Below are 24,854 nucleotides of genomic sequence, written 5' to 3'. Positions count from 1 at the left end.
CTCAAAAAACCTCTCCTGGTTCTCGATGCTGTGCACAGGTCGTTGGCATACTCAGTTCTGGGAAAATTATATCCTCCATCATAACGCTCGCCCAAGCCACAAGGATAGACGAAGAAATACTTTTGAAAGGGAATTTCGTACGAGTGAAAGATGGTGCTGTTCAAGTGAAACTGAAATGTTTGTCTGTCCGAAATAGGAGGGGGCGTGAGCTCAGGCTTTCATCTATACAGGAGCCTCCACTGGGCTAGAAAAAAATTGATTATTTGAAACGTGATAAAAATACAAGTATCCGACATAACTTTGGCTAAGTGAATAGAGTAAATAATTGAGATTGTATATGTAGGCTGTGTCTTTGAGGGGTGCGTGCGTGTATTGCATATCTCTACATGTACAATAGCTAAAAACGAAACAGCAAAGTTTTATAAACATATAATGCGTATGGTTTTTAATATTAAAGTAAAATTACCTCTAAGGAATGGAAAATTTTGTAGGGGAACTCGGAAATTTCGAGGTGGCCGGTGCCCCCTACCCTCCCTTAACGACGTCCCTGCATTCGAATGACTGACTATATTTTTGTTTTCCAAACACGAATGGGCTGACCTCCGTGTCGTAGTGGTTATCACACTGCGCTACGACGCCAGGGATCCTGAGTTCGAATCCCGGTCCGGACATGGGTGTTCCTTGTTAAGCCGCGTTTACACCGGGGTTGCTAACACATGTTACCAACAAATGTTGGCAACATTGCTTAAAACGCTTGTGAATTTGTTATCAACATCTCATGTTAGCAACATATTTCCCGTGTTGGCAACAGAATTGTTGTTATCCACAAGCAGTCGGTAAAGATCAAAGAATTTTAGCAACATTTGTTACCAACACATGTTAACAGAGCTTTTTCGATGTTAGCAACATTTCCCTCGCTTCCCCACCGCCACCATTACGCCAGTGACAGCCAGCCAGCGAGTGCGAAAGCTTCGTTTCGTGCGAGGTGTGTTTTGTTTTGTAATTTATATATCATGTAAAATCTTTTGAGTGAGATGGAGTGGTCAAAGGATCAAGTGCTGAACTTAGTTGAATTGTACCGAGAGAAGCCTGTTCCTTGGGACCAAACTTGTTCACAATTTAAAGACAAAATCCAAAAGTACGATGCCTGGAATGAAATTCTGAGAGAACACAACTTCCTCCACACTCGACTCTTTCAGCCAACTGAGGTCATGCAGCCAAAATGTTAACAAAAGTTATTAACAAAAATAAAGTCAAACTCGTGTTGTGGTTACCAACATTTGTTGCTAACCGTGTTGGTAACAAAAAGTTGATAACATTTGTTGGTAATATTCGGTGTAAATGCGGCTTTAGTGTCCCTTCATTAATTTAATCATCACTCATCTTTATTTTCTGCGATTAGCCAAAAGTGGCAGAAATGCGAAGTAAAATAAACCAAATCAAGCAATCTGTACACGAATGTGATGCACGGTGTTAGACATTTCGAATCATGATTTGTTATCATAGATTACTGTAGTTACACTATATCTTTGGTTCATACTGCAAGAACGATGTTCAATCATTCGTTTATCAGAGATCTTCCAACATTCAGTCGATAATAGAGTCCAGGGCCTCTACTCGATCAGGACAATCAGCGCCTCCTGTCTAGAATTTATTTACAATGTCTTTGCAACTAACCAAAGAAGATTGGAAAATATCCGAGTAGCCTGTGGTCAACGGGACAGTCAGATGTGACGTTTACTCTAATTCTCGGTACAACACGCCAAGACTTGCGTTTGTGTACACACGATAGTTCGTGTTAATAGAGCAGTCCACCACAGAAGGACTTGTGAAACCGCTCCTGTTAGCACAACAATGAGAAACTTCTCACAAGAATTCCGGTGTGTCGTTACAATTGCAAGGAAAAAATAAAATGTACCGTTCGAGTGTGACGTACGCGAGCAGCAAGGATTCGTGATATTGCAAATTGACGCTTAGAGGTCACTGTGTTCGACGTGGGTGCTGAAGACCACTTGACCGAATGATGTTTACAAGCAGAGGCACAGTTAAAGAGTATGCGTCGACGGATTGCATGGAGCAAATTCGTGGGAGGCATATTTGTTTAGAATATTAACAACGTACACCAGAAAGAGGTGATATAAAGTATTTGCCGGCGTATAAGATGCACTTTTTTCTTTAAAAATAGGTCTGAAAAACAGGGTGCGCCTTACAGGCCGATACTCAGTTTATGATTACCTTCATTTCTGGAAATTTTCTCTGTTCTGAGTTAAAAGATTTCCTTGCGGTGTGTGGCAAAGAAGTTTAAAATGTATTTTCTCCTAGTTGGATTAGGTAAGCTATTTGTTGAAGGTAGACCAACATGTTACTTTATATTTGAAATACTGTAAATTAATTATAAATTCAGTGATAAAGATTTTTTCTCAAAAATGTGTACGAAAAAGGGGGTGCGTCCTATACGCACAGAGGGCGACAAGGGGCTCTATATTGATCTTTGTCCTCCAACAGACAAGAAAAACTGTTATTAAATTAACTTTACCCTGAATCTTTATTTTAGAGGACAATAGAGGAGAGTATAGAAACAAGATAAACTGTTTAGAGATGGGATAAACAGTATATGAGATCTAACGGAAAGTCGTGGATGTGAATAGACCAAATATGGTGGAAGGGAACCACTAAAGGAAATACTAAGATGTGGGGAAAGAGCAGAATGGGAAGTGTGAGAAGTAAGCTGGATCGGAACTTCGTGGAAATGGAAGAGTGGTGGATAAAGAAAAGATGGAGAGGGTTGGTTTCTAGTTGAAAGCGTCGAAGACTTGAACCAGTGAATGATGATTGCGTTATTCAATTGTCACAGACTCTTGATTTTAATCACCGTATATGCGTATATGAGCACATAACTCACGAAGGTAATATGAGTAAATTGCATCACTTTGGCAACAGTATATAGCATAACTGAAGTAACAGAGTTACTTCTAGTTGGCCATTTCACTCATCACTAAGATAATTTCTGTCGTGAAATTCTCGGAAAACATATTTCAACTAAAGTAAGAAAGGCAATGGACGATGCAAAAAGTGTGGTCTACAAATTAAACTAAATGTGTGTTGCAAAAACATGATCTATCAAAATAACCTCAAAATGTCCTTCAATGAAAATGTATAGCCATCTACATTTGTATAGCTACTTTAGAAACACTGTGTCCATAACTCGATTTCTTCACCTGTACAATTTGCAGTACAATCGCGAAGCTGTAAACAAGAAAAGAAAAAAAGACTGTTTCTTTGTGGACGATTATAACCGTGTCGGCCAACACTGGCGATGCATGGCAGAAAATGTTACAAGAAAAAGAAGTAGGTTCTATTTTTTGGCTAACCGCATCCGTTGGCCAAGACATGAGAACGGCAGAGTCCTCTGGCGGGCGGAACGACCTTGGACCCGCAATGATGCGTTCGCGGCCTGACCAGGTAGACGTGGTCGAGAAGCCAACTGCAAAAAGACTGGGAGAAAGGATCCGAATCAAAGAAGAATGAGAACAGAGTATGCACAAACTAATGAACAAGAAAGCGTGGGCGCTGACCACAGTAAATTCACTGCCGAGAAGGAAGAATACTAACGATATTTTTTTCTGAGCACTTTTCAATCTAACACAATATCTCGTTCTATATAATTATTGCATTACAAAATATGTTTTATTGAGATGGTGTAGTACAGCTGTTAATCGAAAGTCATACATTATCCTATAGATAACCAAAATTATGTTCTTTCAACTGAAAATAAAACATGTATGATCATAAGAATGGTTTTATAACTTGTAATATTAAACTATAAAAATGACTTACGATTAAAGCAACGCCTCTTCTACAGTATTGAGCACTCGTTACAAGCGTGGATCATATTGAAGAGTACCTTGCCTGAGTATCTCATGATAAAAAATGCAAAACAAATACCGTATTTGCCGGCGTATAAGACGCACCCCCCTTTTTTGTACACATTTTTGGGGGAAAACTTTATCACTGAATATTATAATTAATTTACAGTATTTCAAACAAAGTAATATGTAGGTCTACTTTCAACAAATAATTTAAGTAACATAACTAGGAAAGAATACATTTTAATCTTCTTCGTTAAAACCCAGATATTCACATCCAGAGATAAATGAAGAGTCGCTTGAAACTTGGATTAGGTAAGCTATTTGTTGAAGGTAGACCAACATATTACTTTATATTTGAAATACTGTAAATTAATTATAAATTTAGTCCTCTCACAACAAATTGTCCTTTGTACCATCCAGTGCATTACTAATACCACGCTTCTTAAATGATTTGACCACTGTCTTAGTTTTCATAGCATCTCAAGAAGCTTTAACCCATTAACAAACTTGTGAAATGTTAAGCTTCTTCCTGATGGAGTAACCTGAGAATCGGCGTACAAGACGCACCCTGCTTTTGATGCCTATTTTTAGAGAGGTAAAAATGCTTCTTATTCGTCGGGAAATACGGTAATTCATGAAAATGTAAGTATGGTACAACATTGTTTATACAGCGTCAATGTTCATTCAGTCTATTGCTTTAAAACATACTCAACAAGTCCACGAGTGAAGAGTCACGTACGCGTATTATATTCTACCTGGCTGCAACTATTCATTATATTTGTTAGTGCAACTAGTCTCATTCGATAAGCAAACAAAAAAAAGGGGGAGAGTATTTGTAACATCTCTAAGCTCAAGAAAACAACTACCTAAAACTTTTAAAAAAAATGTTCTGTACGCAGTACTTTTTTCAGAGAGGGTTGAAATTGTAAATGTGGATATCGCCTAGCTGCGTTCTAGATAGGGGTGGGGTACACTATAACAGATTTAATTTCCATAACCTTCAAAGTTGTTCAAAATCAAAAATATTAATCGGTGAGCTTGCATCATCGCTTTCGGTTATTCCCGAGTTCTTTACTGATTTCGTTCGAGAAATTTTGATTTTCTCAAAATTTCTGGAAACGCTGCAGCTCCATCAGCTCCCCCCTGGATACGCCAGTGGTTCCGTGGGATGTAGGCTAATGAAATACCAGGCGGGAACTCATCCTCACCTTCCATTTTCCTTGCCAAAAGTGAAATCAGTGTGCATCCTGTCGCGTGGAAGAGTAAATCACCTTCCCTTGCTTCTTCCTCTACTTGACAAGCAGCCGCCATCTTTTCCCACACTTTTCTTCCTTCCAGAATCCTCTCCCATTGTTACAAGAGCGCACAATGCTCACATCCTTCCCATTGGCCGTGACTAGACGATCAAGAAATCGAAGAGAAACTGGCCAATGAAAAAGAAGAAAAATATCTTGACTCTTCAATCAAGACTAGAATCAACAGCTTGTTTCTGTCCGAATTAGATAATATTGTAGTTCATTCCTTTATTCGTTTACTTGCGTCAAGTGAATTGCTATTTACTTGTCCGTAATTTATTCTTGGAGACCAAACTTTTGGAAGGTGGGTTGTCTAATTACACCATATTGCTCGAAAGCTACTTCCACCCTTTTGTTTTCTGTGGGAACCGTGAACTGAAGACAATGGACGAAGACCTATCTGCAGGAAGAAGCTACGAGACTGATAAATTTATAAAAAATAAAATGAGAACGGTGAAATAAACAAGACCTAGAAAAACAATAAAATCCAAGCCAGGTAACAGAAAGAGGACAATACTATGAAGTTCATCATAGTAATTAAAAGAAAAATATAAACTAAACAAGAATGCTAAACGTTAAATCAAAACAAACAATTTGTTGAATATTTGAAAAATAATTTGATCATAATCGTCCACCAGAATATACCTATCTTCAAAGCTTGTGCGGAATTCCATGCAAAGAGTAACAGTATTGTCGACCTTCACTCGAGAAACTGGGCTAAATACAAGCTTCCGGTTTAGTAACATGGCAAGGTGCTTTGTTTTATCGGAGAAAAACGAAACAATGATATAGATTGTTTCAGTGAGAAAGCACCAAAGGCCTAATTCAACCATCTTAATCTTTACGGCATAGGAGACATCTGAAGGCATTTGCATCAACTTCCGACAAACCCAGCTACCTACATCGTGGATGCAAAGCGGAGAAAATAGGTCGATCTTTTCAACATGCCGATTAACGGAACCGATGGAAGATACAGAGTGGCCACAAAGTCCCGTTACCCCTATGTAAACTATAATAAAAGTATATATTTGTTTCCGTTTTAGACCGTACGGTACCACTGACGAATTGAAAGATGCTGTGAGTCGGGCTTTCACTCGTGTTAAACCAGCATTGTTCAGCAAAATGTCGCACAGAACCTGGCTGCGGATTATCCATTGCCATGAGAATGATGGTGCACAGACTGGTCCCTTAGAAGATTAATGGTTTATATCACTGAGGTGTTTAGTAAATGCATTGTCTGTTATCAATAAAAACTACTCAAAAGAATTATCGTTCATTGTGTTTGCGTATTATAAGGGTAACGGGACTTTGTGGCCACCCTATAGTGTAAAAGCCTAAAATTACAGGAATGATCATTAAGGGGCACATCAATATATGTAAGAGAGAGAGAGAATCTACTTTTACAGGGGCAAAGGTGGAAGCATCAAGGTGGGTCCATCCAAAATGACGCCTTTTGTATTTAGTAATTTTCGTGTGACATAGGTTAGAGACCCTCACGAATTTGCATGAAACGAAAGTTGTAGAGGTTTCTTTCTAATGAACGCTTTCCCATTCCAAACAATTCAACCTAAGGTAAGGCATATGCGAGAAATTAATTGCGTAAAACTATAAAACATACATCATGTGATCCTTCAGAAAACTCAGGGTCCTCCAAATGACGTCACTTTGTCGTATTCGTTGAATATTCCGAACGGGTCCAACTTCTATGCATCCATGATTTCAGTAGCATCGTGTTATTTATACAGTTATGTCGATTCACTTATTTCATGCTTTGGAAACATGATTGGAAAATAATAGCCTCAACGAAAAAAAATGTAAGAAAGAAATAGAGAAAAGTATTAAATGCAAAGGAATAATATTTGTGTACATTCATCCTTCACAAATATTCTGTATAAAGAAAGTAAATATCGCATTACTAAGGCGAGAGTACATATGATACAGTTAAGAAACGATATAACTTGATTATTTGAAAAGAGTACAATATACAAAATTTTACATTACGCAACAAGCGTCAATTTAATTTGATTAAAAATACACTGCCAATCAGGCAAACCTTTTCTCCTGGCTAAAGAGCACTCAGCTCAAACGAAGCCAAGCTATTTGCTCTTGTACAAAATTGTCCATCACCATGTTTGTGCACTTTATTTGACCCAATAAGAGCTTCAAGAATTAAAAGAAAACTCAAAACAAGCTGTTGACAACTTCTGCATCAACATACATAAAAATCCATCGCTTAAAAACACATAGGATGTAAGAGAAAAATTAATGAAAATAGACATGGACAATTTGCACGGTAATACTTATGGATCCCACTGTACACCCTGTTCACATAAAGTGTCACTTTATAGGATCAGTTGAAGTATGAGCCACTTTATCTGAACAGGAATGTACCAAGAACTGTTACATTCGCCGCATTTCCGGAAATAAAAAGCAATCCTGCTTGCCGAAGCGTTTAGCCTTATCAGGGACATATAGGTTCTTTGTTATGCAACACCGGTTGCTGTGTGTTGCCAGTGGGAAGGCTTCCGCGACCAAAAGGAAGAGAAAAACGCGTACGCTGTGTTACTTTGAGGTGTGCTGTTGACAATTTCACACGACCGCCTCTTGCGCAGGACAGGTTCTTGTAAACTGGAAACATTTGGAGTTTCGATTCGTTTCGAATGGATTGTATCGCACTTCGAGGTCGTATCTGTGGTTGGTTCCCTGGCAGTGAAACTAGTGGTGGTCCCGTGTGATGGGAAACAAAATGATTCTCAAGCAGTTGGTGGGTTGATTAATCCAGTTTATGTCTCATTGCTTTTCTGCTTTTAGCGACATAAGGTTAGGTTAGATTCCACAAACATTGCAAATGGATAGGGAACGCATTTTAAGGTCCAGCACCTTTCCAAAAATATAGCTAGCTGTTTTCATATCAATCGTTTGAGATGTGTATTTTAGCACATGAAATCAAGTAAAATGAACACACTTTGTTGCATCTTTTCGTGAGATAGCATCTTATCCTCTTTTTGTTGCTTCATCACCTTTTTCCTTCCTTTTCTTAAAACTTTGATTAAACTATGAGAAAGGTATTAAATATGCCACTTCACTCATGACATAAATCCAAGTTTTATACCGCTTAGTACTTACTGAAGGTCGATTATAACACCAATCAAGATCAAAGTTACATAAACACTTTTAATTACTAAAAACTAGCAAAGCACACACTGACTGACTGATTCCACTCCATCTTCTTCTTCTTCAATAATAACGAAATAGCCCACAATTTTGAGGGGACTGGCTATAGTGCATGATATTTCTAACTTTGACCAGGTTGGGAGACATTTTCAGGTTGGCATTTCACGGCGTTTGTTGTTCTATATTCCTTCAAGTTCTTTCCTTTCTCGCTTTTCCTTTCCTGTCTGTGAACCTGAGGAAGTTTTCGAGTAGAAAACTTAGGGTCTTTGTCCTCCAGGCACATACAACCGTCGCTTCAATCGATGAATACTGAAGTGTACGTGATGCCAGCGCCTCTACCGGGATTATTGTACTCTAGGCATGTCTTTCTAATGTGTCACCTCAGTCGAATAGGTATTAACGGGATTCAGAAGCAAGATATTATGTTTTTTCTACAATACCTGTTACTTCTTATATGTTATGCTATTTTACATGCAGAATGGGTTACCAGATCGACAAGATCAATGGAAGCTACGATTAGGACAGTTGTTAATCGACAGAGTTACCTTCTGCAATTGTACGCATTGTGATTGCGCAAGTATCGTTCCTTATACTCGTAAAATGACACGATCATTGTAAACAGTATTTCCTAAAAGCATCAAATCTCGATTGACTGATTGACTTTACTACTCCTTTCTGACACTTTTGGCTAATTACGAAGATGAGAATGAATGGCGATGAAATGAAGTGGATGAAATATAGTATATGGACGACACAACCAATTCCTACAGAGGATTATACCCAGTGTCGTGCCAAAGGGTGATTGTTGGGGGTCATAAAATAACGTAAAACGCAGGAAAATATGGCAAAATGAGGGTTGCCTATTACAAAAAAGTATACGTAGCCCCCTTTGAAAATCTTGGGCACGCCACTGATTATGCTGGCTGCAGGCCCAGACGCCAGAGCCTCGTTAGTGTGCAAAATGCAGTCCAGGGTACACTAGGTGGAAGGGAGGTTGACATTTGGCTGTCTTCCCAAAAGGTCACCTTTCGGGACATCTAATACGAGACCGGAAAATCCCACTGGTCAGCTTCGAGCTCCAAAATACAAGCAAGGTGACCGACCCTAACACAGCGGCCGAACCTGCAATTCTGAAGGTCCTTTATATATGTGTATGTATTATATACGTATATCGTCCTTGGTGCAATAACCCAACCATTAGTTCTAATAACCTTGGACCCTGCTTCGTGAGAACAACTAAGAAGCGCCAAATAACAACAATGGCGATAGACTCGATGTTCTGAGTGACGACGTGTCACTCAACGAGAATCCTTTAGGTCCTCAAAGGGTTGTTGCTCACTGAGTATAGATTGCTTTGGTTCATAAACGAACGAATCAAATGAAGAACTTGTAATGGTTATAAAAGGAAAAAATCTCTAACTAATATTTGTATATTAATTAGAGATTTTTCCTTTTATAGCTATTACAATCAGACGTGACAAAAATGTAGCAGGTTTTGACACAAGTTAGATAACTGCTTTCGGTTTTTTACCAATTGGATTTCTAACGCGGATGGCTTGTGTACTGTCGTTATAAATACTGAAGCAGGAAAATGAACCAAATTTGTGAGATTCACGATTTTTTTTTACCAGCAATTAATCTTTACCTTCGCTATTCTCATTTCGACCATGGCCCAACGAAAATTAATACATAATTTTTAAGAGGGCATTTTCAGGCCGTGCCACCAGATGGTGCTTCGCTTTACAGACTCGCGAGAGATCCATCCATACCATCTATATTGGTCAGTGACTTAACTGCAAAAGTTGGCGCCCGCAAACCAGAAATTCCACGCTACGGCATGGGGAAGGGTCGTGAATTAAAATTAATTACATTGTCCACGTCTCCGGTAGTAAGCGAAGCCATTTGGGGTCGTTGACATTGTGTATTAGTTATGCCGTTAGTGTCTCAAGGTTAACCCTCACGTAGTGGCTACGGAGAAGGAAGCGATTGGCGAGTCCTCTGGTGTTGCTCAGGTAAACGATGCACGCGAATAACAGCAAGCACCAAGAGGTTCTGCTGCCGGAAATAATCTGTGTTCGGCTTGTTCATGCAAATACATTTTTCTTATCTACTTGCCTAATATACTGTAAACTGTTAAAAATAGATGTTTGTATTCACATACTAGATGTTTACGTTAATGGACTTATAATTTGATTAAGATTGCTACGAAAATAAACGGTGCTGCTAAGTTTACAATTTGCATATAAAAGTAATGTTAAATAACCAAATACAATCAGTGTGTAGCTAATATGTATGTGAACCACAATATCATATATTTCTAGTCAAATTAAGTGGCTGAAGAGCAATGAATTAATTTGTACCAAACCTAGTAGGCTTATCACACAGAAACTCAAAACGTTTGACCATTTTCACGGCGTTTTTACATGAGGCTCCGCATGGTCACATAACTTAGAAAAAACCTTACAGTTTAGTCAGGCAAGGCATGTCAACATCAACAAATGTTATTGGCAGAAGGAAAATTGTTTTATTAGGTACTTATTTGAAGTACAATCCATTAGAATTTAATGCAATCACCGACAACCCAAATTAAAACAATACGGGACGCAACAAATGTACGAAATATTGAAATACACTGTGTCCATAAATATACTGTCATACTTTAAAGTGGTATTACGTCGCTTTGGATAATCGTATTTAAATTAAATTGGTGACATTTGAAAGAAAAAGTCAAATATGTTTGTGCATGTCAACAATGGACACCAATATCAGCAATGGACAACAATGAACGAGATCAAACATAGAAACTGAAATAAATTCACTCCTGACAACAATGGACGATGCGGGTTCATTGTTGGATATTTAGCAGGCAGGCAGGTTACATGTGAATGTTTTCCTTTAAAATTGTGTTGTTATTACAGAAGATTTACGAACGTAGTTGGTGTGTTTTAAAATATCATTTCATGCAGAGTTTGGTGAACGTGCCGAAAATGATGTCTTCTACAATTGGCCGCCGAGGTCACATGACTTGCCGGTCAGCGACTTTTTTTTATGGGGTTACATAAAAGATTGTGTCTATGTACCCCCATTGCCTCAAAACCTGCAAATTCGCATCACTTCTGCAATCCAGTCCATCCCTGTGGATATGTTGGAGCGTGTGTGACTAGTGTTGCCCACGAGACGAGACTTTGGCCTGTCTCGTCTCGTGGAAATGCTGTGAAATGCTGTCTCGTCTAGAAAATATTCGTTTATCTCGGGACACATGATCAATCTCGTCTCGTCTCGAATTTTTAAAAGCCTGTCCCGTCTCGTCCCGTGGGCAACACTATGTGTGGCATGAATGGGAATATCGCCTTGATGTCTGCAGGGCCACTCGTGGGGGCCACATTCAATGTCTATGAGTTGTAAAATAAAATATTTGAGTTTTTCTTTCAAATGTCACCAATTTCATTTAAATACGATTATCCAAAGCGACGTAATACCACTTTAAAGTATGACAGTATATTTATGGACACGCTGTATATCCACACTGTAGAGGTATGCATAAGTATTGCCAAGCAAATTATCCATCGTCATGATCATTGCCTTTGTTTTACGAAATGAGAGCTTCAAGAATTTAAACAAAACTTTAAACAAGCACTTATACACCAGCATACTTTAAAAGCCAGTCCTTAAAAACACGTAGGACACGAGAGAAAAATTAATGAAAATTGTCATGGACAATTTGCCGAGCAATACTTGTGCATCCCACTGTACCAGAAGAATTTGTCTTAGTCAGAGATGCCCACAATGGGAAGCAATTGCGCAGACCCGCCATCAAAATTTGGGGGTTATTTCTTCCTTACAATAGTTCAAAATATTATATTTTTATGTATATATTTTTTCTAAAAAAAAATGTAAAAAAGTTTTCAACTCGGCACCATGCTGCAATATGTGTGATGAGGAGGTGGGGGGAAGGGGGAATCAAAGTGTTTTCCTTAGTAAATTCATTAACTTTAGTTGGTTGCATGACACTTTTGCAACTAGGCGGACCATATAGTTCGTTTCATGAAGGAAAGGAAGAATTAGGGTGGGGTAGGGGAAGCTGGCAAAGTAGTGTTCAGTAAAACTTAAAAATGTGACTTTAAACTGCTGTCTTAAACACATTATGGGAATTATGATATGATCTGGGTGGGAGGGGGTGACGAGCTATTGACCTTGGGCGAGATGAACTGAACACCCCTGGTCATACTGCCAAACCAACAATTGAATACTCTACAACTGAAACTTCGACAGATAACACTTTAGCTACAAGGGGTTAAAGGAAAAGTCAGTTTAACTGAAGTTATGAACAAAAGCACCAAATTGCTCAAAATAAAATGTCAAATCAGTGAAAAAGTATGATTATCACTTTCCCTTGTGTGGAGAAAAAAAAACTCTGGACACAATTTGGCCCCGCGTAATCTTCAGAGCCAGCGGTAGCAAGAAGGAAGGAAAGAATTCCTTGCACAGAGTATCATGTAATGGTCTGCATGCTTGAGATAAGCATCTACAGAACTCTCACTTGCGTTCGAACTAAGTTTACGATTTCCGTATTCCAAGGGTAACTCAGCTGTGTCAGAATATCTCAAGATAACGTTGTGCGAAACGAATTTCCCATACACCACGTCTTTGGAGCATGCAAAAGCGGCAGCAGCATGGCTAAAGTTACGACAAATGAACAACGCTTTCAATCAGTGCTTTTTCATTCCATAATTGCGTTATCATTGTACATTTTGCTTCAACGCAGATGAACTGCTTTGTGTGGAGTTCTGGTTATCCTTGCCTTCTAAAGTGAAGATATCTGTGATAAACTAAAGAAACAAGTGTGGTGGTTCCTGCAGCAGCCAAAGTGAGGTGTAACTTGACGGGAACAAGGGGGCACTTGCCCCACCCACATTTCCAGGTTTAAGGGTATTTTTGTTATTCTCCTGGGACCTGAGGACCAAACCAATAAAGATCATATTTTATAATTTTGCAAATATTACAGTATTTATCAAAATAGTCCTGGATCATATTTTTACGAGACAGACATTTTTTCGATTCTCCTGCCCCCCCCCCCCAAGTTAAGCCCCAAGTAGTGGTCTTGAAGAGGAGTTCCGCACTAGTGTAATTATCCAGTGTGAAGTGCCCATTGTAAATCAGTCGTCAAATCTAAAAAAAAAAAAAAAACGTCTTTTTAGGCATTGAGATTTTAGTATGCCTTTAGGATTTTCGAAAGGGAGGGGTTACATACAGTCATGGACATAATTATTCATACAAAGGCATTGTCTGAATGAAACATGTTATTATACAAAGAAGACCGTAAAGGCAAGTCAAGTCTGTAGCACATATGCTCCATTGGAATGGCAAGAATAGAAACGCAAATCAATTGTGTGCATACAATTGAAATTGTCATGAGAAATGTGGGTAATCCTTAGATAAACTGCTTTCTGGATGGTCATAAGTATTCATACGCCAAGTTAAAAAACCCAAAAAAAGTTCGTGAAACAACCGTTTCCATCATTCAGTGCCAGATATTTGTTTACTGCACTTGCACCTGTGTAAGGAAGTGGTTGGTTTGATGTTGGCGTGCTGCAGGAAGTCAAATGGGCCGCAAAGGGAAGGAAACCAAGATTGAAGAGAGGAGAATTATGATATCATTATACCTCAATAAGAAATCATATTCTGAAATCGCAGACATAGTTGGGAGAAGTCGTGCGACTGTGCAAAGTGTCATCAAACGATATAATGACACAAAAGTGCTGATAAATAGGGAAAGGGTTGGGTGTCCTCAGAAACTTACTTCGAGAGAGAAACAAGGACTGTTGAGAATGATGAAGAAAAATCCAAAATTAACGTCGTCAGCAGTGTCGGCACATGTTCACGAACACCTGGGAAAACAAGTGTCCTCGAGAAGTATTAGAAGGCTTTTCAACCGAGCAGGGTACAGAGCTAGGGTACCTAGAAGGAAGCCGTACATCAGTAAGAAGAACAAGAAGGCCAGATTAACATTTGCAAAGGAGTATGTGAGTAAAAGTTTGGACTTCTGAGATAAAGTGTTGTTTACGGACGATAGTAAATTTAATATTATCCATAGTGATTGTAGAATTTTGGTGTGGAGAAAGCCCAATACTGAGCTTGAGCCTCGAAATCTCTTGGGCACAGTTAAACATGGAGGTGGTGGCGTTATGGTCTGGGGCTGTATGTCAGCCTCAGGTGCTGGAGAACTCATCTTTATTGAGGGAACTATTGATAGGTTTGTCTATTTGGATATTCTGAAGAACAATTTGCAGCAGAGTATCAATCATTTGGGTCTTGGGAATGATTTTTACTTCCGGCAGGACAACGACCCTAAACATACAGCTGAGATTGTCCGCCTTTTGTTGTTATATAATACTCCTCACACACTCAAAACTCCACCTCAGTCCCCAGACCTTAACCCGATTGAACATCTTTGGAGCCATTGGAAACCAGACTCCGCAAATATGACATAACAAGCAAGAATAGACTGAAAGAGGTCATTTTGCATGAGTGGCACAATATTACATCTGAAATAACCACGCCTCTTGTTCATTATATGCAAAAGAGACTGACAGCTGTTCTCCATAACAGAGGAATGCATACTAAATTCTGACGACATGGTATTTGTTTCTTTCTTGTCTTCAAAGCGAACTTTTATGTTGGTGTATGAATACTTTTGTCCAGCCAAAGAAGCGGGTATTGAGAAAGTATTGTATTTTATTTTTCTACAAGCAGCATCTGATAATTATTTTTATTGTCGATATATCGTTTGGTGCATACATGGTCAAGCATTAACAGTTTTGACTTCCTTATTGTTTTCCTAGCTGATGCAATTCATCCTTTCTTCCTTTCAGTTCCACTGTATGATTACTTTTGTCCATCACTGTATACTTTTTTAGTAGTGTCAGTCCTCATGTTTGCTATCTTTTCGTGCCCTTGACGGTCTTCTTCTTCTTTTTTTTTTAGAAATACATGGCCAACGGGGAGGGTTATGATCCCCGCCAACCCCCTCTTGGGCACGCCACTGAAAGTCTTGTTTTGTAGAAAATTCAACTGCTGTAGTAATCAATGGTGTGCTCAAGAGGGTGGGATCATAACTCCCCCTTTTTTGGCCCAGTATTCCTAAAAAACAGAACGTCAAATGCAGGAAAAGATAGCAAAATGAGGACCGACTACTAACAAAAGAGTATACGCGTACACGCAATCCCCCTCCTTTCGAAAATCCTGAGCACGTCACTGGTAGTAATGTGTTCTATTACACTAATCCATCAACATGGATATCTGGAAAGGGGATACGGGGCTACGCCTCCCGGAAAATGAATGTCAGCCCAAAATTTTAGTCACAGTAATTTAATTATTATAAGGTGTTGATAGAGTGGTAACAACAAACGATAACAGTGCTTTTGAGGAGGGTAGCATCGTTTTGGGGGAGAAAATGCTTTCCTTACCCCCACGAAAAATGCCTTTTGCTTTCAAAGATACCGTTTCTTCTTCGAGCCAAATTCGTGGGTATGCGTGCATTAATATCTACAACTAGTTCTAGCACCCATGCACTGGAACAAGGATATAAAAAGGGCAGATAAATAAGAAAACTAATAATTCCTGATTTTTTGAGCAGGTCGCTGCCTTTGTACAAAGGCGATGGTGAGAAATCGTTCGCTTTGAAGGAAGAGTTAAAGGGGAAATGACCGCAGTGCACTCTGGTGGAAGGATCGGAAACAATGAGAGGACCCATGTTTATCAGCGGAAGAGACACGTTGCTGCATGGGAACCAGATTAGGCAACATTGTCACAGCTGTGGGACTATGAACAAGGGTAATGAATTAACGCTTGAGGGTATTGCTATTTCCTCCCTACTACGCCTCAGTATCCCAGAACATGGAGAATTTTTTTTCCATGTAAGGGGCATGTAAACTTGTTAAATAAACAAGTATCGTTTCCTGTTTTAAATGCCATTAGTGCAATTGCTGACAACACATTGCGAAACCATAACAATATACACCCAGGACAGTGTCTGCGATTAGGGGGTCAGTCCCCTAGACTTTGCAAAATTTGGTTGTTTTTGTTTGTTTGTTTTAAACATGTTTTCAATGTTTAAAACAGTGTTTTAATCAAGAACAAAAAAATGCTTTAAAGAAATAAAACGTTTAAAACACAATGGGAAGAAAACATTCCTAGAATAATTGTTTATAGTCTGCTAATCATCCTAGAAAGACTTGTATTTCTAGTTATAAAGTAAACACTTGACAACTTTTTAAAACACCTATTTATGTTACTTTACAATCTCGCATGTAGGCTGTTCGAGAAGGTTCGACTATTCCACAGTTGCCAGGCCCAATTTTCTATCCTCGTTGTAGACACTATTCTCAGAAATATCATGTTCTATTGTGAATGTAACAATATACATTCATATTAATTACAATGTACGTTAAGTGCGGTACAAAACTGTTTCATCTATATACCATTCTTAATGCTAAATCTTGTCTACCAAGAAAAAAGTAAACTGGCCTTCCCCCCCCCATTAATGACAGCCAATCACCGCTATTGACCCAGGATATTGTCAAGAAAAACTTGAAAAACGTTTTAAGTAATTGTTATTGTTGGCTAAGAATGTTATAAATTAATGCAAGACGTTCACATGACAATAACATCTGTACAATTCCAATGATTCTAACTCCGTCGTCATCGCATTAAATCCTTAAACAAGGAGAATAATGATTTAACATACTAACAAATAAGAGGCTATTTTTTTAACTCTGATTGTGAATCATACGAATAAAGTTTAGTAAATATTGCTGAAAGCAATTAAGACGAATCATTAAAGAACATTTTTCTGCGCATATGTGGAGGTTATCTGCATAAAACCTAGAATTATAGTAATATTCTCCGGAAATTACCTCCATTGTGACGTCATCTTCAGTATACCAGAAGAGCTCTCTTGGGAAACTGTTCAGAAAACTTCAAGTCAGATCATACAAAGAAGCCATAATCCAAGTATTCCTGAAAGACTCAAAATTCTGAAATGATTGAGCTCCTATTTTACTCGAATTTCGATTAGAAGTTCAATTTGGCTTGGAAAAGCACATTAATTGCGAACCATTTTTTCATAAATTTACATTCTCTTGTGCAAATTTTTAAAAATCAAAAGATGGAAATCTGTACAACGTTCGAAAAACATTTACGTAAAATGCGTTTAGATAACACACTGTTCATAAAAATGCCCTCTCTATTGCGATGTGCCTCTTTTATGTCAATTATGGTAATATCATCGTCATAATTTTGGGACTGATAGAATCACATAATGGTTCGGGTTGAAAGCCGATTAGACTATCTGTGTGCGAAGTGGAGTTAAACTCTGAGACAGGCAATTGCAACTCAAGGCAAAACCGAAAACGAAACAGGTCTCGGATCTAGTCTGCATCAGACGTGATATTTTAACGTACACAAAGGTCAAACAAAACATAACAGTGACGGATGCTCAAGTGCATGGAAATTGCATGCACCTAAATGCAGTACTAGCGACAATCAGACACATGTAAATAATGTAAAAAGCATCACAGGGGCACAAAGAAGATTGTAGCAACAGCAAAAGAATCAGTGAGGAGGTAGCATTTCTTTTTATCATCTTCTGGAGGGTAAAACCGGATGGTATTGTTCGACCACAGGGGAGTGTACGCCCTCCTAACCCCACCTTTGGTGCCACCACCATATTATCTTCAAATAGACTGTAAAGATTTTATGACCGTATCTTAAAATTATGTAAAATGAGGGTGCACAACGAATGCTATAGCCTAAGGCACCTGAGACAAAACTTAAGAGAACTTGAATCATCGCCTAAGGATACAACACACGGAATCTTGATAAGACTTTAACGGGAAAAGATTTGGTGAATCGTTCCAGGAACTGAGAGTGGTATTTGAGGATGGAAGCAGGAGGTCAGACTCACGACGCCATTGTTTTACAGGAACAGGCTAAAAACCCTCTTCCCTGTAGCCGATCTACCTACCCCAAGATACTGAGAACTGTTTCTTTTATGTTCCTAACTATGTTGCTAGTTAGTAAAAAATATGCCAAATAATGTTTATACAGGAAACTAAATGAGCAATAACTAGAGACGAAGTTTTCGTTTTAACAATAAAACCGAAAAGTTGAAGAAAGCAAAATAAAGTGTTTAAAATTTATTTGGGTAGGTTAAGAAGGAAAGTTTTTGCACTTTAGCGCGAAATATGCAATACAAACTGGGCATATCACTTCTTCTGTTCAAAAAGAACTAGCTAAAGCGCTATCAGATCTGTCATTTGTAGTCTAGCTGGTGATACCTCGATTCAAAAGAGATTGTCACGCTTATTTTTTTGCAGTTTGGCCCAGACATTACTGACAGTGTTTAACATCGTCCTGAAATAGAATTTGCTCGGGGGACCTTCCCAAGGGAAATTTCGTAGGAACGGGAAAATTTGCAGGGAAAAGCACCCGTTTTGTTTCGGCAGGGGATGTATGTGTGTGTGTACACAAAATGTATTTTGAGGTCGCAGAGGAATTTATTGCCATTGTTAGGGAAATGTGTATGATTGTGTTCAAAGATTTGGCTGATATTATTCAGTTAACATTTCACATTTAGTTGCTGATGAGATGAAATAGTTTTCCAAATGTAAGAAATTTTGTCATTTCTCACAAAGTTAAGCCATATTTTTTTTGTAATTAAAATTTGTCCAAATTCTCCAGAACTAAAACAATGTGAAAATCTTAAGAATAGAAGTAGCAGCAGAAACGCATGTAAAAGTAACACCGATTTTAAATTAATAGCCCGAATGTTGCCCTAAACCACGAAAAATAACACCGAATTGCAGTAAAAAATAACATCGAAATATAGGGGGAAATAAAACTAAAACTTCACGTCTCTAGCAATAACGAACATTAAAAGCAAAAAAATATTGTCGAATAATTCAAGCGATATGAAATATTTACCAGGTCTAACATCATAAACTTTCATCTTTCAACAAGGTTACAAATGTTTAACATTATGTAACGGCACCGCATTTATTATGCATTACGCGTAGAATACCATGATAATGCGATTAAACTGAGGCAAATGGCATATATCCGTTTCGTTTGAATATTACGGAGATAAAGTTCTAGAAATATGTTAAAATCCAAATTTTTCGAATTGCGAATATATAATAAACAGAATACACGCAAATCTTTAAATTCCTTATGATTAGCGGGAGTTTTAGTAACTTTGTGGGCAGGCCCGTAACCAGAATTTTATTTCGAGGGGAGAGGCTCATTCCTTATCAGCAGCCGTCATCTAAAGACGAAAAAGTGGGGGATAGAAGCCCTGAAGATGAATTCCTCAGTATATTACAACTTATAATGCAAGATGTTTAATCCTGCTAAGGAAGTAAAATTATTTACTGCTATATATTATTATAATTATATATTTGTAGGATTTCGGGAGGGTTAACCCCCGAGCCTCCCCTTGGCTACGTGTCTGTTTGTGGAATTATTTATGCCTCTATGTTTACTCTGATAGAAGAGTGACAAAAAAACACTATTTTCTCACGCCAGTAATACAATAATAATTTCCAAAAAATCATAAATGTCACTTTAAATGCCTAGTTAGTGTGTAAAAAAATATTTACGACCCCTTCCACCTTTACAATAAAAGTAATGAATAAATATGTGCCCTGCCACATGATTGTTGGGCGCAAACATTTGAAGCGAACATGAAAAAGTCTTGCCATTTGGTTGGTGAAATATTGGAGTGTAATCCAAATGTTCCCAATTGTGGCTTTATTCGTACAGTTATCCTCATTCCTCATTTCTTTAAACTTTGTTTCCATATTCACCTGCAGCTTCTACGACAAGTAGGAGTGAGGTTGGATAGGTTCCTTCCTATCCATGCGTTGAAGTCTGTGATCGAACACAATTTTGAGTTTTCATCACAAACTGCTGAGTGGCAGATGGAGCCACCTCTGATAAACATAATTTGATTGCGAGTGATCATGACGCGCATGTTATCTGTGTGTTGATCCAGAAGTTGGAACATTTTCTTAAAACTCTATGCCTGTATGTAAGAAACTTGCCCGTGTCTTATATGTATTGCGGAAATTAAAAAGGTCTGTAAGTGAGGAAATGATGATTCCTGTGTACTACGGTCTTTTCCATTCACACTTACTGTATGGTAATTTACTATGGAGAAACTCTACAGGTGCAAAAGAAGGCTATATGTTGTATTAAAGGAGTACAGGATATGGAATCATGTAGGGAATTCTTTAAGGAATACCGTATTAAGAAGTGCCCTCTATAAATATCATAGTTTAATGTACATAAAGGAAAACCTCCAAAGTTTTAGGTTGCGATATAACGTACATAACTATAATACAAGGCACAATCTGAATGTAGAAATGCCGTACGCTAGATTATGCAAGACTCAGCAACATTTTAAACATAACGGAATTAAATTGTTCAATTCGCTACCAGCTTCTATACGTAATTTGGAAAACAAGCAGTTGCTAAACACATTAATAATATATTAGTACGATATTGTATATATAGTGTTACGGAATTTGAAGAACACTACCGTCAGGGCCTATAAAATGTAAATGTCTACTCATAATGCATCACAGAGCTGTAAAATGGGTTTTTGTACATGGCTTGTATTGCAATCAAAATAGAGCTATTTTTCAATTGCATTCGTTGTAATGAAACATGTAGTTTAATTTGCAAATTGTATTGTTGAATGTGTAACATTTTAATATGTATTTTTAATTTTCTTTTCTTTTGTAATTTTTTATATTAACATTTATATACTTATTATGACGAAGTCTATTGCAATCATGTTGTCTAATGACTAATAAAGCATTCTATTCTATTCTTCTGTTGTTCAGTGTTACGAAGTTCACAAAGACAATTGAAGATTGTATTTTTTGTTATTTTCAGTATGTTTTAGGCACCCTTCTTGGCAAACGTAGTGTGCTACAAAGCCAAAGGTTATGGGTTCGAATCCTGCATAAGAAATTGAAGTTACATTGGGTTTGGTTTCATTTATCCTCACTAACGCGACTGACAGTAAGTTGAAAGACATAAAAATAACCAGAAATACAAGTTCTTACCTCATATGTTCATGCTTTTTTGGATAAATAAGTTAATAATATCATAAGTTGATTTTAATATGTAAATTCATCCTCGATATAACCCACCACAACCAACGCCCATGCATTCGTAATGTAATTGTTTGCATACTTTTTTCTTATTTCACGTCACTTGGGTCTGCACCTTTGGCTAAACGCGACGATAAGAACGAACAGTGGATTTGATAAGGTCAGGACGGATGCCCTGGTTGGACTCCGAACCAGCAACATTTGGTGAGGAGATCAACGAACTCTGACAGCGGGGCGGCGAAATTGTTTGTATTTTGTGTATTTTATGTCGCTTTCCTACCTCCAATGAAGATGAATTACGAATTGACGAAATAGAAACAAACTTACTGAATGCCCATGTTTTGCTTGGGATTCGAACTTGGAGCCCTGGTACACCTTTGGAATCCTCTACGGTAACCTACTCAGCTATTTCGACTGGCTCGCACGTAAATGACATGTATCCCAGACGGCTGCGCATAGCCTAGTAGATGTATGCACGATATCGCAAGTAGCACAAGTTAATGATATCCACATGGGTTTCGCGTCAAAAGAAAAAAATGGAAAATAATGTATAGAAAAAGCTTTAAAAACGTGAAATCCACACCCTAATGGCATTTCTGAACACACTGCACCAACAGTGGCTTCGCATTTGAACATAACACTACACAATTCCACAGCACATGGTTGTTGACACGAGTTCACACAGAAGCACCTTCACCTACCTGTAGATCGAGTCACAATATCCACCGAGGGCACATAAGTCCAGTAATTGTAAAACTTATTGTCTATAAGACACTCCTGGACACTCCAGCAGTGTAGCTAGAAACAGAAAAAAAGCACCAAAAATTTAAGTCCTTTTCATAATACACTCCCGTTGTTTTTGTTTGTTTTTTTATGGAGGAGGCACTCACTCACATCAACACACCAACACCAACTCCTCGAGACTGCGAAGACATCGAGGCAAGAAAGATAGTAAGCGAAGAGAACCCACATGAGCCGCAGGCAGCAGCTGCCTTCAATAAGGTCCCATCTCTGCGACTGCAGTACGGGAAGGTGACCCTTAAACGCATTACCCCTCGCACCTTCATACCTGTTCTCGAGTACCTGCACGTTGAGGGGAGGAAAGGTATCTTGGGAGTCAGCGGCAGAAGAACGTAACAGCCGGGCACGATTAGAGGTCATGAACCTTAAGACAAGGATAGCAAAAGCAGCTTTATGGAGCCTGCTTGCTGTCGGTGGATTTCTTTGGTGGTTTTGTCTGTTGGTCTCGTTCAGGTAAGAAGGCGCCAGATGAGCTGCTCTGTCTTGAGACTTGTCTATGAAATCACCGTCAAAGGCGTCTTGGGTTCAGCATAACGGAATAGTAGGAAACTATGCGCGATATGCAACAGGCACACGTACATACTGTTCGAGATGAAAGAATCTTATGGTTATCAAACATGTGCGTCGGGAGGAGGGGTCGAACAGATCAGTAGACCCCCCTGAAAATTGGTATCGTTCATTTGAAGTTACAGAAAGCAGAAAGTATGTTACTAAAATGAAGTTCATTTAGTTAGTTTTCGAGCAGAATAACTAAAAGTGCATTCAATCTTTTTTTTAAAAAAATAGTGCAAAATACAGGAATCAGGTTATATTTTCATATTCTTTCATTTAAGACGAATAATAAAACTGTTCCACATATTCCAAAATTACAGTTTTACGTGAGAAGTCACAAAACAAACTTTATTAATAAAATTCCCCCCTAGTTTTTAAAGCCTTTTCTTGAACGAGGTGTTTATAAGTTACTTAAAAAATAGAAGAACTATAAAACAATACACTTGTTGCATGAAATGTTAAAAAAATGAAAAACAGTTACGCTGGATACTCACCTGTTAGATCGAGTAGCAAGGTACACCCATTTAATAATAATAATAAATTTGGAATAAAATTAGTTTATTAGCTGTATAATAACAATTATAACCGTGGCATTAATTATTGTTATTTCTACCAATCAAGTTTCATCAATGGCCTGATCCCCCCTACAGAAATTTCTGGCGACACTAATGTTGTCAAAGGCGGGATTCGTGGGGTTGTGAACAAGGACGTATTTGGGAAGGGGTTCGGACCGCCCCCCCAAAAACAACTTAAAGTCCAAAATTAAATAATACTTGTTTACTGCTGTTTACTCTAAAGTTGGTTTATTTCCGCAGGACTTACAAAAAGGTAGGGATTAGATTGTGATTATACAATTTTGCGTTGACAATGCCTGCGAAAATTTATGCATACCACCACTACTAATAATAATGCGAATAACAATAATAATCATGGACTTTACTTTTCACCAACCGTACCTAACAACCATTTTGGTACTCAATAAAATAATCTAATCTTCTTTTCACAATTTCTTAAGTTGTTTTTATACAAATTTTAGTGATTGTAGCTAGATAAGCTAGATAATGAGTACATGCTGTTATCTATCTTATTATGTCATATTTTTACTTGTTCATGCAATAATAATAATTTATTGACCTATTTTAATACAATTGTTATTACATGCGAGACATTTGGTTCGAAGCCCTCTAGAATTGTTTTTATGGGATAGTCACGAATATGGTGTCGTGAGTGAGGATCGAACTGGACGGTCAACCCCTCCTTGGAAATTGGCATTATTAATTGTACATTACAAAAAGCAATAAACATACTGTGTTGATAATAAATAACAGAAATAAGGTTCGGTTAATTAGCATTCTAGCAGAATATCCAAAACATTAAAAATGAGTTAGCTCAAAGAATTGAGTGAAACGTCAGAACCCCAAGTTTTCGTATGCTACCATTTAATCCAAAGAATATACGGTCTATGAGTTTTCAAAATTCCAGAAATCAATTTTTTTATGACAGATAACATAAGGTAAACTTAATGACTAAAAGTTTCCCCCATACTTCCCAAATGTTCCCTAAAACGAAGTGTGTTAAAGTTAGTACCATGCATTTCAATACATTAACAGCGTGATGTGTGGAAAAATTAAGAAAAACAGCCCACTGGACATTCAGTGATCTGGTGTATGGAGTAAAAGAGAATCCCAAGATTACAATAACATTAATAATAGCTTGTCACAAACATTATTTATAGTTATTTTTAGTTATTAATAATTTTATATTTAGCCTATTAATTTTTAAATAATAAGAAAAATATTTAATTTTATATCAACGGCCTGACCTCTCATACAAAAGTTTCTGACGTAGCTCATGGTCATGAAAAAATTAAACGTGAAAGGATTCTGCTCGAAGAGGGTACAAAGATGGGCGTCGCCAGAAATATTTGCAGGGGGGTCGGGTAAATAATAAAAGTTGAATAGTAGATAAATAATAAGTATAATTAC

The 24,854-nt window shown here is 37.9% G+C and overlaps 1 protein-coding gene across 4 annotated transcripts in view; it reads right to left on the bottom strand.

Annotated features, from left to right (window-relative positions):
• uif (sushi, von Willebrand factor type A, EGF and pentraxin domain-containing protein uif) overlaps window positions 1-22,432 on the bottom strand; it is a 227,839-nt gene extending 205,407 nt beyond the window's left edge. For all 4 annotated transcript variants that reach the window (XR_014443858.1, XM_083142169.1, XM_083142172.1 and 1 more), the window contains exon 1: window positions 22,218-22,432. The gene's annotated coding sequence lies outside the window, so the exon portion shown is untranslated. The remainder of the gene's footprint in view (window positions 1-22,217) is intronic.
• Window positions 22,433-24,854: the final 2,422 nt, after the last annotated feature.

Source organism: Lepisma saccharinum, chromosome 20, assembly GCF_977018435.1.
Source record: "Lepisma saccharinum chromosome 20, izLepSacc3.1, whole genome shotgun sequence".
Taxonomy (NCBI): Eukaryota; Metazoa; Arthropoda; class Insecta; order Zygentoma; family Lepismatidae; genus Lepisma; species Lepisma saccharinum.
Note: the sequence above shows the minus strand (reverse complement) of the source record. Positions and strands in the feature narration are given on the sequence as shown.